The sequence below is a fragment of the Elephas maximus genome, chromosome 6 (assembly GCF_024166365.1).
Source record: "Elephas maximus indicus isolate mEleMax1 chromosome 6, mEleMax1 primary haplotype, whole genome shotgun sequence".
In the NCBI taxonomy this organism is placed as follows: Eukaryota; Metazoa; Chordata; class Mammalia; order Proboscidea; family Elephantidae; genus Elephas; species Elephas maximus.
The window spans coordinates 116012131-116031256 of NC_064824.1; the positions used below are offsets into that span (position 1 = coordinate 116012131).

At 43.3% G+C, this 19126-nt stretch overlaps 1 long non-coding RNA gene across 2 annotated transcripts in view; it reads right to left on the bottom strand.

Moving 5' to 3' along the window:
* Positions 1-19126, bottom strand: part of LOC126078079 (uncharacterized) — a 470413-nt gene that overhangs the window by 414019 nt on the left and 37268 nt on the right. The gene's annotated exons all lie outside the window — the stretch shown is intronic.

A 19126-nucleotide genomic window follows, 5' to 3' on the forward strand; every position in this document is an offset into this window, starting at 1 on the left:
AGGATGTGGCAGGCTGCTTCCATTGAGATTTACAGCCTTGGAAACCCTATGGGGCAGTTCTACTTTGTCCGATAGGGTTGCTATGAGTCAGAATCAACTCAACGGCAGTGGGTTTTGTTTTGGGTTTTATGTATTTAATGTATTTATTAATGCTCTTATAAAACTCCTAAAAACTGGAGTGGGTAGGTATTAGAGTAAAAAAACACAATGCTTAAAAAGCTGTGGGAAATGTTTCAGTACCAGAGCAGTAGTGAGTTGAAATCACCCTGGCCGCACAGGTATTCCAACATTTACTCATACCTCTCTCCTAACATTTCGGGAAGTTCAATAACGTAGGTCAAGATCACTTATTAAGATCCTATAATCCTCTCCTGTTCTTTTGCATCTCAAACTCCTTGACCCCTCATACTTTCCCATCCCAGTAGAACTCTCTTTCATCTACACAATTTTACCCACCATGTTGGTCTCTCAATCATCCCTCTCCTCCATTTCACCCTTTCTGGTGTGCTCTGGACTCATCATGAGGGCTGCCTCCTTTCTCTCAAGAACGTGCCTGGCCTGCTTTTGTCCTTTCTCTTACCAGACAGTGCAGAAAGGGACAAGATAAAAAGACAACATCCAAATGTCCTGTCATAGGAGGGGAAAGGCAAGAGTCTCTGAGCCCCACATGCTAATTATCCGTGTCTAGTCACTCTTGGCTGGGCTGTTGAAAAGGCCGGTAGTATTGGTGGGGAGAGGGGGGTAGGATTAAATATCTGAAACTTTATCATCTCTCTCCTGTTGGTTTCTTTACCCCTGGAAACAAACAAGAAAGAATGGGAAGTTAATATGTGGCAATGGTACCACCTTTCAATTACCAAAAAAAAAAAAGCCAAACCCATTACTGTCGAGTCGATTCCAACTCACACTGACCATACATGATAGAGTAGAACTGTCCCACAGTGTTTACAAGGAGCGGCTAGTGGTTTCGAACTGCCGATCTTTTGGTAAGCAGCTGAGCTCTTACCCACTGCGCCACCAGGCCCCCACCTTTCAATTAGTGTCCCCAGTTAGTGTCCCCAAATAGCCTAAGGAGCAGATTATCCTAGTGTTGACAAGCATGCAGAAAGGGCCTTTTCAAAGATTATTTTCTGTCTTAAACCCAGGTGTCTTTGTGAACTACTCCAAGCTTGATTCCTGTGTATGTGTGTGGGTGGCAGGGCCTTGGGTGGAGACTGAACAGAGGAATAACAGGAGAGAACAATAAGAAGAAAAGTATGTATCAAGTGCTTTTAAAAGAATCAGTCCAAACAAGAATTGCATAGGGATGTCTGTGGGCAGCTATGCTGGCTGTGACCAGGGCTGGAGAAAAAGGCTCTGCCTGCGGGGGCTGCGTTGCAACAGAGCTCTAATTGGCCAGACCCATGCACAGGCTAGGCCACGGTAAGGGCTCTGAGCTTGCTCTTGCAGGCAGCTGGACTGGGGCAGGCCCAAGCAGGCCCGCAAAGACATGCTCTGAATGGCCAGAGTACAGCTGTGTGGCTGACAGCAGATGTGAGTGAGTCCTGACAGCATCTAGGGTCCCTCCACCCTATTTGCCTTTATGCCTCAGGAAATATGTAAATAGCATCTCAAGTGAGAAGAGAATGGAAGAATATTCCAAACACACGCCACCCTGCATGCTGGAATACAGAGGAAACCTACCTGCGTGGGGGTTTGTTGGGAAGAGAAAAAGAAACTAGGGCAAAGAAATGGACTTACATGTCTTACTGAAGTGAACCTCAAGGCCAGAGACAAGCAGACATCTTTCTGGATTTTCGCTTACATGGGACCCATCAACATGTTCCCTCATTTTTCCTTTTTAATAGCCCACCTCATTTGTTTAAGTATCTACACTCCTCCGTGAGGCTGTGGGGCTTAAGGAAGGTGGGGCCCCATCTTCAACCCCAGAAGCTTATTCATGGTTGATCTAAGTCAATAACTGTGGTCCCGTTATCCTCGATAGGGATTGGTTTGGGCATGGACATGTTAACATAATTCTGGCTAATAAGATGTGAGAGAAGGTCTTACGAAGGCGGTTTCTGTGCAATGTGTATTCATGTGGGAATAGATGGTATCTTAGGCTGGGTTCTCTAGAGAAGCAAAACGAGTAAAGTATATAAATATACATACAGAGAGAGATTTATATCAAGGAACTGGCTCACACGGTTGTAGAGGCTCTAATATCCCAAGTCCATGGGTCAGGATAGAGGCTTCTCCTGACTCACATAGCCACAGGGGCTGACGAACCCAAGATCAGCAGGTTGTGAAGATCAACGAATCCTGAGACAGGCAGGCAAGACCACAGGTAAGCTGCTAGCTCAAGTTCCAAGAACCGGAGGTCAGATGAACAGGGGCCAGTTGTGAGATCCAAAATGAGCAAAAGCCCCCGAGCCCTGTCAGAACATCCACTCACACTCGATGCAGGCCACACCCCCAAGTAAGTGCCCCTTCAACAGATTGGCCACTCACAGCAGATCCCATCATGGGAGTGATCACATATCAAATCTCAACAGGGAAGTGACCACAACATCACATGACTTCCAAAACACTAAGAATCATGGCCCAGCCAAGTTGACACGCAATCTTAACCTTCACAGATGGGCCTTCTTTTTTTGTTTGACACTGTGGTGCCTGGGTAAGACCAAGATAACCACCTTATAACCAGTAGGTCAGCTAGATTGAGGATAAGCCCACACACTGAGGGTGGTAGAGCAGAAAGACAGAAAGAACCTGGGTCTTGTTGATATCATCAAGCTCTGAAAGAATCAGTCCTGGAGTTTCCCTATCCATAGACTTTATAGAAGAAAATATGTTTTCTTAATTGTTCAGGCCAGTTGAGATGTATAGTTTTCTGTTACTTGCAGCTCAAAACATCCCAACCAATTCAACTACCAAATCAAACTACTGCTATCAGGGGACAGTGAAATAGTGCTATGGGACCTTTAGCTTTGAGCATTAAGGGGCAAGGTCCAGATCTATGGTTCTGCCCCTGAGACTAGGGAGTGGGTTATAGCAGTCCATGATGACAGGGAGCTTGGTTTCTCATATCCAAATAGAAAAGGCCATTCCATGAAATGGGTGATAATGAGCTCTGGGGAAGCAGAGTCCCCACAGCCCTTGAAACTGAGGAGCTTTGGTAACAGCCAGACAAGCAGGATTCCAGGGGAAGATGACAATGCTCCTGGAGCTCTCACTGCTCAGATTAAGATGCATGGAGGTAATAAAAATCACCCAAAAGAAACTGTAAAAAGAGGTCTTGGGAAACGCATCCAAGAGAGTGAAAAGGAAGGAGAACAGAAGGAACCCGTGGAAACAAAATCTTCCAGACCAAAGGATGGTCCAAAAATAATGAGACCAAAGTTCAAAGAAGTAATTTAAACCAAATAAGGCAGAGAAGGCAGAGCCAGCAAGGGGTGGGCTCACCCTGCAGGGAGCAGGAAAGCACTGGGGATGGAGCTGACTAGAGTTCAGCTTAGGACAGCGATGGGTTAGAGGGATCTCGGAAAGGTGCCCACAGGAACAGCCTGGAGCTCTCGCTGCTCAGGTCAGTGCAGGGGATAACGTAGATGGTGTGCTTTTGTACCAACTCTACCCAAGGTGACTCCAGCATTGCCCTGGTGCCCCACCACTGGCAGAACTGCCTGACAGTTTGCAAAGCACATCCCATAATGGACAAGCTTGCTGCCACTGCAAGAGACAGCCCACAGGACCAGGCAAATGAAGGAGACCTTGCTTCTCATAGGTCCTATTTTATATTTCATTTCAACTAAGAATTACGGGGTTATACTATGAGCCAGGGAGGACAGTGCTGAACTAGTTTACTGTTTAATGTGTGGACTCAGTCTCTTGCTGATCCTGTATGTTGTTGTTGTTAGGTGTCACCAAGTCCGACTCAGAGTGATCCCACGCACGACAGAATGAAAAACACTGCCCAGTCCTGCGCCGTCCTTACAATCGTTGTCATGCTTGAGCCCATTGTTGTCGCCACTGTGTCAGTCCACCTCGTTGAGGGTCTTCCTCTTTTCCACTGACCCTGTACTTTACCAAGCATGATGTCCTTCTCCAGGGACTGGGCCTTCCTGACAACATGTCCAAAGTATGTAAGACGCAGTCTTGCCGTCCTTGCTTCTAAGAAGCATTCTGGCTGTACTTCTTCTAAGACAGATTTGTTCGTTCTTTTGGCAGTCCGTCGTATACTCAATATTCTTCGCCAACACCACAATCCAAAAGTGTCAATTCTTCTTCGGTCTTCCTTATTCATTGTCCAGCTTTCACATGCATATGATGCAATTGAAAATACCATGGCTTGGGTTAAGCGCATCTTAGTCTTCAAGATGCTGATCCTGTATAGTCCAGGTAATGCCCAGTGGCTTGGTGTCAGAGAACATATCTGGTTCATTTATGTATTTCTGCACGTGGATATGTATGTGCATTTACACATAGAAACAAAACTTTCTAAATCTATCTTTGTTATTTACCACATATTTTATTCCAAACTTAAGTTCTATACCTTCCACTACAGCCTCTCAAGCCACAACACTGAGTTAAAACAAAACCAGTTGCCATTGAGTTGATGCTGACTCAGAGTAGAATTGTGCTCCATAGAGTTTTCAGTTGCTGATTTTTTGGACGTAGATCACCAGGCCTTTCTTATGAGGTGCCTCTGTGTGGGCTCGAACCTCCAACTTTTTGGTTAGCATGTTAATTGTTTGCACTACCCAGGGACTCCAAACAAAACACAACAAACTATTAATGTTCATATGAATTCAGGATTTAAAGAGGTACTGAAATGAACGTGGAGAATTTAAACTCCTATATAAACAGCCCTAGAAAAATCTTCGCTCTGTGTGCTTCCCTTGATTCTTATGACAGAGGACAAAACAAAGCATGTATTATGGCCACCAATGTAATCACACTGTATTCAGATATACAAAGAACATGTGGCTTATGTAGCTTTTAAATATTTTTCTGCAACCGAGCTAATATTCATGATCCCCACTGGCTAGTGGGAAAATTTAACCTTGCCACTTAAGGTGAACTCTGTTTCTTCTAGTTTGAATAACATTTATCCCAGAGAGATGCTGAGCCATTTTGATGGTCTCCTTCCTCTGCTCCTCTCCAAGACGGCATATGGAGGTTTATTGTTGTTGTTAGGTGCCGTCAAGTCGATTCTGACTCATAGCGACCCCTATGTGTAACAGAACGAAACACTGCCCAGTCCTGTGCCATCCTCACAACCTTGTTATGCTTGAGCCCACTGTTGCAGCCACTGTGTCAGTCCATCTCGTTGAGGGTCTTCCTCTTTTTTGTTGACCCTTTACTTTACCAAGCACAATGTCCTTCTCCAGAGGCTGATCCCTCCTGATAACATGTCAAAAATATATGAGACATAGTCTCACCTTCCTAGTTTCTAAGGAGCATTCTGGCTGTACTTCTTCCAAGACAGATTTGTTCATTCTTTTGGCAGTCCATGGTATATTCAATATTCTTCAACTCCACAATTCAAAGGCGTCAATTCTTCTTCAGTCGTCCTTATTCGTTGTCCAACTTTCCCATTCATATGAGGTGACTGACAACACCATGGCTTGGGTCATGCCCACCGTAGTCTTCAAGGTGACATCTTTGCTTTTTCATACTTTAAAGAGGTCTGCTTTTCACTTTTTGTCTTTAAAAAGCATAAAATATTTCAAATATTTAAGAAAAACATACTAAGATCCTTGTCTTATTTGAGAGACTGGTAGAGATCATAGATACATTTAGAACTGAGCAAAAAATTATGTATAAGTATGGACATTAAAACTATATGAGTAGCCATTAAAATAGTAGAAATACAATTTTGTTTCTAAAGGAAAGTGGGGGAATGGCAGGATTGGTGGTGGTGAGGAGAATGACTAAAACTCTATCAATCCAATAGAATGCATGGAAGGAAGGAGAAAAAATAAGGAGCTTAAAAAAAAGGGAGCATAAAAAGAGCAGACACAAAATAAGTGAAGATAAACATTGACGTAAGAAAAAGCAAGCTGCAGAATCTACACACGGTCAGTTCTTGTCTATCTTTAAAGTTGCAAAACACACAAAACAACCATAAATATTTTTGTATAAAAATATAATAAAAGTATAAAACATGTGTAGGTGGGATGCATACCTGTAAGAGAGTGGCTACCATAGAGGAGCAGGAAAGGTGGCAAGGGGACTTCAACTGTATTTTTAATGTTTTATATATTTATTTTTTAAAAGACCTGAAACATATATGACAGAATATTAACATTTTAAAAAATATCTGTGGTGGGATGTACTTTTTTTTTAATCTTTTTTTCTGTGCTATCTAGACTTTTAGCCCCATCTCTTTTAACACAAAAAAAATTTTAATATAGTCAATAGTTAATTCACTTTGCTGAAATATTTTACAACTGTTTATGTCTTGCTTTCCACTTGTTCCCTCCAATTTCACTTTTCTCCTTTTTGAACCATATGCAAGGGTTTGGATGGTAAATGTCCTTAGTCTTTATGTAGTTGAGTATGCCCTTGTGTTGCTCTCACCACTTAATCATAATTTAGCTGGATATGAAATTCTAGGTTGACTCCTTTTTTTTCCTCAGTGCTTTGAAGATATTAACTCATCGGTATTTCGGGGCCTAACATGACTAAAGATAAGTCTTTTGTCAATCTTAATATTATTCCTTTGTAGGTAAGATATTTTCATTGTGATAACTTTATATGTATATATAATCATTTATGCTTACAGTTTTACTACAGCGTGAACAGATGTGGGTTTATTTTTATTTGTTATGCTTGTACTTTATGTGAACTTTCAACTTAAGGATTCATGACTTCAATTCTAGAAACTTACATAATTCTTTTTTTTTTTTTCCCCTGGAACTCCTAATCAGATGTATGTTGGAACCTCTCAATCCATTTTCCATGCCTCCTAACTGCCCATCATATGTTTGTATATGTATGTGCGTATGTATATATAACTTCTCTTTCTGGCTGTATTCTGTTTACATTCCTGAGTTCTATTTTTTCATTTGCACCCTCTCGTTTTGACTGTATCTAGTTTATAATTTATTCCATTTATCAAGTAATTTTTCCAACAGCTAGCTTTTTTAGTACCACATTACATTATTGTTACTTTAAATATTCTCTTATGCATGTTTAATTTTTGCGTGTTTTGTTACATCATTCTTATTTTATTCTTTAATTATTTACAATGGCTATTATTATTCTTTTATCTTTTTGACAATCCTAAACAGACTTACTTTCAAAACATTTGTAGACTGTCCTATTATAGTAATTTCTCCTGTGGTGAATTCATCTTCCTATTATTTTGTTAGGCGCCTGTCTTACTGCTAATTTTTCGCAAGTGTTTCAAAAGTATTTCACACCTGTGTGAGTCCACTTGAGTGCCAGATTTTATATGTGCAGTTTGCAATTACCATCTTGATGTGACATTAGGGGTATTTTGCATTTAATCTCCACAGCAGCAGGTGTCTTGACCCAGGTCTTGGCTCAGGGGCTGTGTTCCACGTTCTTCTGCTTCCTTAGACACGCAAACAAAATAAAATGAGTTGCCATAGAGTTGATTCTGACTCATGGTGGCCCCATGTGTGTCACAGTAGAACTGTTCTCCATAGGATTTTCAATGACTTATTTTTTGACAGTAGATTGCCAGGCCTTTCTTCCCAGGCACCTCTGGTAGACTCAAACCTCCAACCTTAAACCATAGACCCAGTTGCAGCATTTGTCCCTGGCTTCTTCATGACTTGATAGCAAATGCAGGGGTGAGGCACTTTTATACCCATTATTACCCTAGCTGAACTGAATACGTACCTGCCTCTTCCCGCTTTTTGTCCTATGGTGGGGGCGGGGGGGCTGGGATGCAGCCACATCTACGTATCTGGTGTTTTATTGATCATTGTGAGGTGTCAGAGCAGAGTGAAGGCCTTAAGATATGAACTGACAACACTATTCTGACTACAATTTCTCATTTCTATTGTTTTTCAAGCTCTGTTGTCACCGCTTTTCTAATGTATTCTCTATATAGTCTCCACATTCCCTGAGCCTTCTGATGAAACCAGCATCTTTAAAAAGCCCCCCCCCTTTTTTTCACATCTCTGTCCACCTCAAATCAACCTACCCAAGCATGAGAATTTAGACTCATCAGGAAAAATCCTTTGTTTCCTCTTTGTGCTCACAAATTATTTTATCCATAGCACTTATGTCATCCTAGTATAATGGATGGGTATGCATATGCCTGTCCTGATAGATTCAAAATTATTCAAAGGCAAAATTCTTGTCTTGTTGATCTCTCTGACCCCAATATTGTAACACATAGAAGACATCAATACCAGTATGAACTAAAAAAGTAAGAAAACATGAGAACCAGAGAAGTCGAAAAGTACACATAGTTGTAGGAACTAATGACTCTCAAAGCATTTACCATGCTACATCGAAGTGACTTGTTAATATGTGCCTATTTCCTACACTAGACTATGAGCAATTTTAACAACAAAGAATGAGTCTCATTCTTTTTTTGTATCCCTAGGGTTTAGGATCCTGCCTGGTACCTAGTAGGTATTTAGTATATAGTGTGGAGTTGAACTGCATGCTTAGCTGGTGTCACCCCCAGTGAGCAGTAAGGGGAAACTGTTGAGCTGAAGGGGTCTAATCTTCTAAGTACAAAGCTACTCTACCCATCCCAATTCTCAAGCCATAAACTCTTACTAATCAACCATCCTTTGAATGACCACAATCATCTCTTTATTACACCACTGACAATGCCTCTCTCTCTCTGTTACTGATATCAGTAAACAACTGTGTTCTTTTATTCTATGTACCAGTCCAGGTCCCCAATAAGAAACATATGGAGTATTCAGACAAGATGATTGAGGAGAGTTTAACAAAGGGACTATTTATAAGGGTGTGGTCAGGGATAAGGGAAATCAAAAAGGACTGGTGAATCTCCCAAGAACAGCAGGAATCTGTCACTCCCAGGCCTGAAGAAACAGGAGAAAGAAGCAATTAACAGAGCTAGGAAGAAACAGGAGAAAGAAGCAATTAACAGAGCTAGGAGAGACCTATAACTGTGGTTATAGGAAACAGCTGCTTGATAAGAGCTCCGCCTTTGATAGAAGAACATGGCATGCTGCTAAATTTCAACTTGGCAAGGAGAGAAACAAGGGAGTAAATACCCCAAATTTATTCTTTCCCTGTCCTCCAAACTCCTGCTGGGGCTTCCATAGGCTAAACCCAACTGGAAGCCAGATTGCAAGGGACCTCTTTACACAGTCAAAAGGTCACCCTCTCAGGGCACAGAGCATCTTTACCCTCTCAGGGTAAAGAGTAGATCTGGATGAGTTAAATAGAGAACATCCACAATAACCCAAGGCTATGCTATGGGAGCCCTGGTGGTGCAGCAGTTAAGAGCTCAGCTGCTAACCGAAAGGTCGGCAGTTTGAATCCACCAACCGCTCCTTGGGAACCTAGGGGACAGTTCAACTCTGTCCTATAGGGTCATGATGAGTTGAAGTCGACTTGATGGCAATGGGTTTATACATTTCTCAGGTTACTTCCATCCTAAAAATACATAAATAAATCATATCTTCCTTTCCCAATTCCCCCTCTCTAGCTACTGCCTTTTTGTTTTCTTTTTCCACCCATACTTCATTAATGAAAAAAACCCAGTGCCGTCGAGTCGATTATGAAGGAGTTGTCTAAATCCTCTGTCTGCATTTCATTCTTATTCATTCCTCAACCCTCTGTATCCCAATTTCTGTCTTTACAATCTGCTGAAATTCCTCTCATAAAGTTACTGATTTCCTGCTGAATTATGAAATTCAACCCAAACTTTTTAATCCCTACTAACATGGCTGATGAACTTTTTCCCCAAAACCTCCTCCCCTTTTGGTTTCTGTGTGACCACTTTCTCCCAGCTCTTCTTATGGGACTGCAATGGCAGCACATAGGAGGGGCAGCTAACCCAGGCAGATAAGGGGCACCATGTAAGATGAAGGCTACAGGGGTGTAAGGCTAGCAATGGCCAGAGGTGTGGCGGAGAAGTGAAGGTAGAAAACATGTCCCAACAGGAGGTACAGCATGTGTGATGGACATTACTCCTTGTTCTGCCATCAGCGGCTGTTTAAACCCAACACCAGACCTGTTGCTGTCAAGTCAATTCTGACCCATAGCGGCCCTACAGGAAGAGCAGACCTCCCCCATGCGGTTTCTAAGGCTGTAATCTTTATGGAAGCAGACTGCCACATCTTTCTCCCATGTAGCAGCTGGTGAGTTCAAACTGCCAACCTTTTGGTTAGCAGCCAAACACTTAACCACCACACTACCAGGGCTCTTAACTCTAAAAAAATCAGCCTACAGAATAGGAAAAGCTGAAGTGATCTGAAAGGAATGTAATTTTCCACAGCAAAGACACATAGAAAACATGACAGAGGTATCTGTTTAAAAATTGCATACATCTTGGCCTTTGATTAACACTCTGTTCCTTTGGTGTGATCTCTTCATCCAGGCCATTTTCTCTTGGAGCCTCTATTTGCAGTACTGGGAAGTATCAGCTGATAGCAGAACTGCAGAACCCCAAGCAGACAAGCATCCATGAGTTCTGTCCTTGCAACAGCAAGCCCATGTTGCTCCTTCGTTGCTCTGACATGTGAGGGAGGCGAGAAATGAAAAGTAGGATGGGCAAGGAAAAGGTGCTGAAGACTGAGCAGGCAGGAGGAATTCAAAGTCTTTTTTTCCAAATTAAAGAGATGTATTCTCTGCCAGAGCTTCTGGGCCCTGATACAGCAATAAGTCAAACACCAGTATTCATCTCTTTGTAAATGGGAACCACCTCCCCACCTTGGAGCACAGACAGATGCAGCTGAAAGGCCCAATGGAAAAGCTGAGTGTGCTCGGCAGACCCATACAGGCCTTTGCCTCTAGATCCCCTTACTTTCCCTCCCCAGGAGCACTTGACAAATATGCAGGGCAAAGAGGCTGTCCAAGGAATGCAGCCGTCTCAGCCATTCACTGCCAAGGCTCCAAACCACCAGGACAGGAAGAGCAGACAGAAAGAACTGGGTAGGATCAGTCTCCGGTGAAGTTTGGAAACAGAAGATACCCCTGACTGGGCAGCCTGAATTGATGTGGTCTGGCCTAGAGGCAAGGGAATGGACAGAATGACCTTTGCAGCTCTCAGACAGCCCAGTGGGTCTATGGAAAGGGACATTTGATTCATTTGCGGGCTCTACCCAAGGGACTCTGAAATATTCCTAGACAGTTGCCAGGAGAGTCAATGGTAGGTGAAACAAAAACCCGGAAGCCAAGATTCTGGGTTGTCAAGCCATTTCCTTTAGCCTTGTGTGTTTTCCTTTCTGCCTTGATGATTCCCCGCCCTGTTAAACTGTAAGACCCTTGAGGGCACAGGCTTTTCTCCCTTTTTCTTGCTTCTGCCAAGCTGTGCTGAGCTGCCTTAAAAAGAAGTTTCTGATTGACTCAAGATCATTTCTCTGAGTCACAGCTTGCCAGCCACTGGCTATGGAGAGGGTGAGCAGGCTTAGGGGTGGCAAGAGTGACAAGGAGGAATAAACCTGCAGTCATGATGATTACTCATTCATGTTCCTCCTATTTGTACTCTGGCCACTAAAGACAAAGAGGGTTAGTAAAGATATATATAGAGACAGGTTGCCCTCCCAGACCCAGAAAAATGAATTTCTTACCTAGTAGAAAATTCCACCAAACATGAAGGTTAAATGGGGACCCAAAATATGATACCTACCCACATTTGGACACTATTGAGGTGTCTGTGCAGACAGACACATTGGAGGGGTGGCTGGAATTAGTCAGGCAATTCAGGACAGTGAGTCAGGAAAGCCCTCCCAAAGGAAGGAGGTTTTGAACAAGGATGCGTGAATGAAGGGGGACAGCTGGACTAAGAACAGACAGGTGTAGTTCTTTGCAGGTGGTGATGGGCACGTAATGGAATTCATGGAGGCTAGGGCATGCAGCCACCACCGGTCTGTCTGTTCATTATACTGTGGTGCCTTGTGTGTTGCTATGATGCTGGAAGCTATGCTACCAGTATTTCAAATATCAGCAGGGTCACCCATGGTGGGCAGATTTCATCAGAGCTTTCAGACTAAGACAGACTAGGAAGAGAGGCCTATGATCTACTTCCAAAAATTAGCTAACAGAATATCGTCCAATGTAGTGCTGGAAGATGAGCACCCTAGGTTGGAGGGCAGTCAAAATGCACAGTGGCCACAACAATGGACTCAAGCATACCAACGACAGTGAAAATGGCGTTAAGACCTGGCAACATTTTATTCTGTTCTACATGAGGTCGCCATGAGTCAGAGCCAATTCAATATCAACTAGTAACAACAGAGCACACAGACAAGGACCAGGGAGTATTTTAGGAGAGCCTGCAAATAATGGGAAATGGGCACATAGGGAAATTGGGCTGGGAGACTGAGATGGCGGGAACGGGGATACAGCAAGAAGCCCTTGAAGCTCAAACTGAGGAGATAGGCTTTAATACAAGAGGCTGGAAGCCATGTTGAAAAACCATCCGAACATCGGTGGAGGCGTGTAAGAAGCTGAGGTCTCTTTAGTCTCTCCAGGAGAACCATAGGACTTGGCTAATGCCAGGGGTTTCTAGTACAGGGAGATCAAGACGAGGAGAAACGCTTTCTCAGAAGAGCTCAGAAATCAGGCTAAGGTGGGATTAGCCGTCAGCAAGTAGGGGCATGTACCTCCTAATCAAGTCTTTAAGAGAGTGCCCATCCCCCATACTAGAAAAACAATGAAAAAGCCACTCTTAAGGTTGGGATGGATATAAAGGGGCTTGGTTTAAAGTCTGTGGATTATTCACTGTTACATCAAGTCTTAGAGAAAGAACTCTGGGAAGACCAGCAGTAAAGGAAAGTCACTGCATGAGTGTCCTTCATTGTACTTGCTCCTAAGGCAGACAGCCAGCATGGGGGCTTGTCCTTGGTGTTTTATGGCTACTCTGTACCCACAGCGCAGTGGTTAAGAGCTCGGCTGCTAACCAAAAGGTCGGCAGTTCAAATCCACCAGCCACTCCTTGGAAACCCTATGGGCCAGTTCTACGCTGTCCTATAGGGTCACTATGAGTCAAAATTGACTCGACGGCAATGGGTTTGGTTGGTTTTGGTTATACTCACAGCACAGAAAACCCATGTTATAGAAAGCTCATTTCAAAAGTTTCTTCAGTTCACTTTAGTTCAACAAATGATTTTTGAACACCTAGTTGAAGGAAACCCTGATGGCGTAGTGGTGAAGTGCTATCTATGACTGCTAATCAAAAGGTCGGTAGTTGGAATCCACCAGGCACTCCTTGGAAGCTCTATGGGTCGCTATGAGTCAGAATAGACTCGACAGCAATGGGTTTGGTTTGAGTTGGGATTTCAAGCCAATCACAATTTTTGGTGTTGGGAAGCACAGAATGGATGTTCCTGCTTATATCCTAATAAAAAAAAAAAAATGGAAACTAACAAGGAAACATATAAATAAGATCATTTAATATGGCCTGAAATATAGTAAAGAAAATAAAACGTCTAGGCAGAGCAGGGAAGGAAGTAACAGGCTAGGGAATGACGAGCAGCCCATGTGAGCAAAGGCCTCTCTAAGGAGTTGACAGGATCCCTGGATGATGCAAAGAGTTAACACATTCAGTTGCTAACAAAAGGTTGGAGGTTGGAGGCACCCTGGGAGAAAGGCGTGGTGATCTCCTTCCTAAAAATCAGCCACTGAAAATCCTATGGAGCACAATTCTACCATGACACATAGGGTCGCCGTGAGTCAGAACTGACTCAATGGCAACCGGTTAAGGTTTTTACATTTGCATAGGAACTGGGATAATGAGGAACAGACTAAGGAAGAGCCTGAGGCAGAGTCTTCCAGGCAGAAGGTACAGCATGTTCAAAGATCAAACCTGGTGGTGGGTTTTTAAAAAAGCAAATTAATAAGGTGTCAGACACTGCCAAGTGTTCAGTGTTCAAAGAGTAAGGGCTGTGGCTAAGATGTCACACATACACATTGACGTGGAGGAGAGAAACGTAAAATATTGAACCTTTAAATGGAATTTAACAGAAGTCAAGATTAAGAGAGAAAGATAAAGAGAAATGGGCAGCCGGTAAGCAGCATGTCTCCGACGTGTGCAACTTCATATTTAATTAGATCGTGTTCTTGGAGCTGTAAGACAGTGTGGCTACTGAGTTCATGCCTGAATGTTGCTCTCAAGAACAATTTCTAAGGCGCTGAGGGGAGCCCCAATCTGTCTCCAGGAAAGCAATTTAGAGGAGCTGAGAGAAAAGCACGGTGAGCAATGCCTGGGGCCTCCCCACTCACCAGGGTGGTAATGGTTGCTGAGGCTTTCAGTGTCTGTCTTTCTACAAGATGGTCTGAGCCTCAAGGCACACAGCTATGCTCAGTGTGTGTCCACAATGGCCACAGCAACCAAGTGAGCAAGGATTCGCTTCATATCCTCAATCTTGCTATTATTTTAGAAGATTAAGTCAAAGAGATAGAAAGGTATCTGGACTAATTTCCAAGATTCCTATGTTCCATGTCTGGCTGTACCACCAACTCTCCATGTTGCTCTCCCCCTCTGGGTTTTGGTTTCCCTGTCTGTAAAATCAGAATCAGATATTGATTTCTAAGGGCTTTCCAGCCCTGGCAGTCTCATGAAATGTGGAATGTCTATAATTATAGGAGATACATGCTGCCTCTTATGAGCTACTTCATAGCAACATCAAAAGTCATTTTGAGATCAGGTACATTAGCTAGGCAAGTATTTGGCTGCAAGTAACAGAGAATTTAACTAACAATAACCCCTTGCTGTTGAGTCATTTCCGACTAATAGGAACTCAATAGAGTAGAATTGCTTCATATGATTTCCAAGGAGCGGCTGGCAGGTTCAAACTGCTGACCTTTCGGTTAGCAGCAGAGCTTTTAACCACTGCACCATCAGAGTTCCAAAAAACCTGTTGCCGTCAAGTTGATTCTGATTCACAGTGACCCTACAGGACACAGTAGAACTGCCCCATAGGGCTTCCAAGGAGAGGTTGGTAGATTTGAACTCCTGATCTTTTGGTTAGCAGCTGAGTTTGTTTTTCGTCTATAACAATAAACTGAATTACAATAACATGGGGTCTTTGCTGAGTAGGAAAGAAGTAAAGCCGCGTGAGGGGTGACTGGTTATCAAATAATTTACCTGGGGGAAAAAAAGAAACATGATGGGATTAGAAGAAAGACCAAGCAGGGGAGTGAAAGCTAAGGAAGGCAAATTGTGGGCACTGAGGGGATAAAGTGGTTACAAAATCAGAATAGTTCCAGGATATGACAAAACCCTGAGTGTGGCCATGAGGCAGGGATGCTGAAGTGCAGCGAAGACAAAGATGGAAATAATGATTACTCACTGGGCTTTTAAGGAGCCCTGGTGGTACAGTGGTTAAGCACTTGGCTGCTAACCGAGACTCGATCAGTGGTTTGAACCCACCAGATGCTCTGTGGGAGAAAGATATGGCGGTCTGCTTCTGTAAAGATTACAGCCTTGGAAACCTTATGAGGCATTTCTACTCTGTCCTGTAGGGTCGAGATGAGTCGGAATCAACTCTATGGCAATGGGTTTTTCACTGGGCTTTGAACCTTTCTCAGTACCCCCTAGGGAACACAAACTCTTAAGTGATCCCGCCCACCCCCTTTCTGTATTACCCAACAAATCACATCCAAAACATTTATAGAGAAGAGATAGAAAGTGGTACAGTCAGTTCTCTTTATTTGTCATAGCTATGTTCTATAAAAAAAAAAAAAAAAATTATGTTCTATAAAGTTGCCACGAACACCAAATTAGTGAATACTGAACCATTGTTCCTAGGGGAAATGCAGGGTTAGGTTCTTGCAATCTCTGGCTGGAACATTTCTATCAACCTATCAGTACATAACCTTGGTTTACATGCACTTCTGTTTAAAGACACCTTATTTAATATATATTTGTTGATTCGCTAACACTGAACTCATGGCCAATGGCACTATAACTCATGCCTCAACAAGGCTTCTCTAATACATGTAAGACACACCACAGCCTTCTTATATTTAGGAACATTAAAAAGCACTTCAGCATTTTCTTGGGGGCCATTTTAAACAGTGAAATCACCAACAAAATGCATAAAAAATGTAGCACAAAAAGGACCACAAAAAGGACACTTGTTTATCCTATGAGAGCTGAAACAAGAAGGAAGGGCCTCACCTTGTTTGAGCTCAGCAGGGAACGTGAGTGAAAGGCGACTCAAATTTTTCAATGCTGTGTGCATGACCACTCTGAAATGGCCTTGGAATTGCCACAAGTATTGGTTTAGGGATTACAAATAATTTTTAGCAAACTGGCAAATTGACAAATACAGAATCCACAAATAACAAAAGAACACTCAGAAACAACAGTCTGCTCTGAATGTAGGGGTAACCAGGCAACAGAGGGTGGCGCTGAAAAGGAAAGGAAGACGGTGGAACTAAACGGCTGCACCTCGAGGAGGAGGTGTTACTGTGTTGGGGTGGCAAAATTACAAATGGTCTGGAAGCAACAGTGAGGAGCGAGAAGAATCTATCTCACTGTCTGTCAGAGACACCACACAAACCAAGTGAGCTATTCCTTTCCTGTCAGGGGTCTTTCTGTGCTCCAACGACCAGTCTCATTTGGCAACAGCAAGCTCTTTAGCACCTCGCGGTGCAGTGGTTAAGAGCCTGGCTACTAACCAAAAGGTAGGCAGTTCAAATCCACCAGCTGCTCCTTGGAAACCTTACGGGGCAATTCTACTCTGTCCTGTAGGGTGGCTATGAGTCGGTTTTGTGGGGAGGTTATGGTGGACTTAAATGGATATTTCTCCTGTTCATGCCCCTCCTGCTTTGCTCTCTTGGAATCTCAACTCCCATCACTTCTGTCACTCCAACAGCTGAATGCCACTGATATCATGATTTTTAAAAGGCTTCCCAATAGGACAGCTTTACTCTCAGCATTTGGATGTCCTCAAAATATAAGGACACAGAATGTGAATTCCATGGCCCACATAAATTGTTAGCTCACTGGAATGTAAGCTCCTGGAAGGCAGGGGCTTTGATATTCATTCACCCTTTTTTTTTTTTTTTTTTTGGCTGTAACAAACAGAAATTTATTTTCTCACAGTTAGGAGGCTAGAAGGCTGAATTCAGGGTGCCAGCTCTAGAGGAAGACTTTCTCTCTCTGTCGGCTCTGGAGGAAGGTCCTTGACTCTTTGAGCTTCTGCTCCTGGGCAGTCCTCATGTGGCTTGGCATCTCTCTTCTGATATTCATTCACTCTTGAATTCTCAATAATAACAAGACCTAGCATGTAGTAGGTGCCTAATAAATATTTCTTGAATGGCGAATATGAGCAACTGTGTCAGAAAGCATCTGTGTGGCACTTTAGCGTTATTCCCAGTAACGTCCCTCCCTCCCTGCAAAGAATCAACCATCATTCCAAAGGCCAGAATCTTTGACGCCTTCCTGCCTCAGGTGAGGTTTCCACCCACCTGATGTTAGAGAGTGAGCTCTCTCTCTCTTCACAGCCAGTACCCTGGCATGTTACTACTGGCCAGCTCTTAGAATGTGTTCCTGATTTTTCAGGGGTCCCACAGGTTCTCAGGCCCAACATGCCAGCATCCTAGTATGACACTCCCCTCTGGAGCCTAGAAGAGAGCCATACTTGCCTTCTAGGGGTCAAGAATGGCTTCAGAGCCTCCCAGAAGCCAGCTTTTGGGATCTTTTCCAGCCCCCTGCCCTCTGCCACTCGCTAGTGGTTTTTCTAGAAATTCTTTGGCCATGACACATCTGGTGAGGCAGAAAGGGGTCAAGAGGAGGAGGGAGCCAAGAGTCCCAGGTCGCCAGTGACTAGGCAACTCAGGAAGGAGCAAAGCCCAGGCAAATAATCATTATCTTCTCCCCCTACCACTCCCGCTCCCCTCTTTTCCTCGTGGAAACAAAGTGGATTTGAGGTGAAACATCTGTTTTGCTTTCAGCAGACTTCATTTGTCTTTTCTTTATTCTCCTCAGTTTTAACCCCTCCACCACACTGTGAAGTTTGTTCATGCTCCTCGCTTAATCCATCTTTCCACAGCCAACCAAGGCACAGTCTCCTGGAGGGATATTATCCAGTTTCCACACCATATGGGATGATTTTTTCCTCTTCCTCCCTTTGGCTACCAGGTGTCTGTACTGAGCTCGAGGCATTAAACAATTCTCCCCACTCATTCATTTGATAATTATTTGCCAAGAGCAAAGTGCATACCCAGCACTGTGCAAGCTGCTGGAGAAACAACGATGAGCAAGGCAGACGTGGTCTTGACTTTTCGGAGCTAATACTTTAGACAATGGAGCCAACCAATAAATAAAGAAGTTATCACAACTTGTGATAAGTACTTAAGTCAATAGCTGGGGTGCTATTAAAGGTAATAATGGAGACAGAGTCACATAAGATCACAGAAGGGTATGGAAGATCAGAAGGGTCACAGAATGTGGAGAAGACACTAAGCTTGAGAGTGAGGACGGCAAGGAGATAATTAGGGAAAGAAATCAGTGAAGAAGGTTTGAGAAGAAGACAGACAGAAAAAGTAATGACTTTAAAGAACAGAAAAGAGCTTGGTGTTTTCTATGAACCATATAACAAAATTGTAAAAGAAAACCAACCAACACGTAAAACAAACAAACAAAAACAATTATGCCAACTTAAAAAACAGCACCTGTCGCCTAGTGAGGGCAACAGAAGACTGAGCCACAATGAGATCAGAAAGTCAGGCAGTGGCCAGCATGGATAAGAAAGTTCAATTTTATTCTGGGTACATTGGGAAGCCACTTAAGGACCTCTGAGGAGGGTCACAAATACCCTGAAAGAAACCCTTAGACCCACCCCATCTCATCCCCCAACAGCCATTGTCAACCCCCACACCATGTCCAGTCCCAGCAACCAAAGGGAGTTAAGATCATGTTTAATTATAATGTGGGTTCTTTGCTCCACTGCTAGAGGCAATAAAAAGAGATACAGTTCAAATCAGTCCATCTGGCAAACTCTGAGCAACT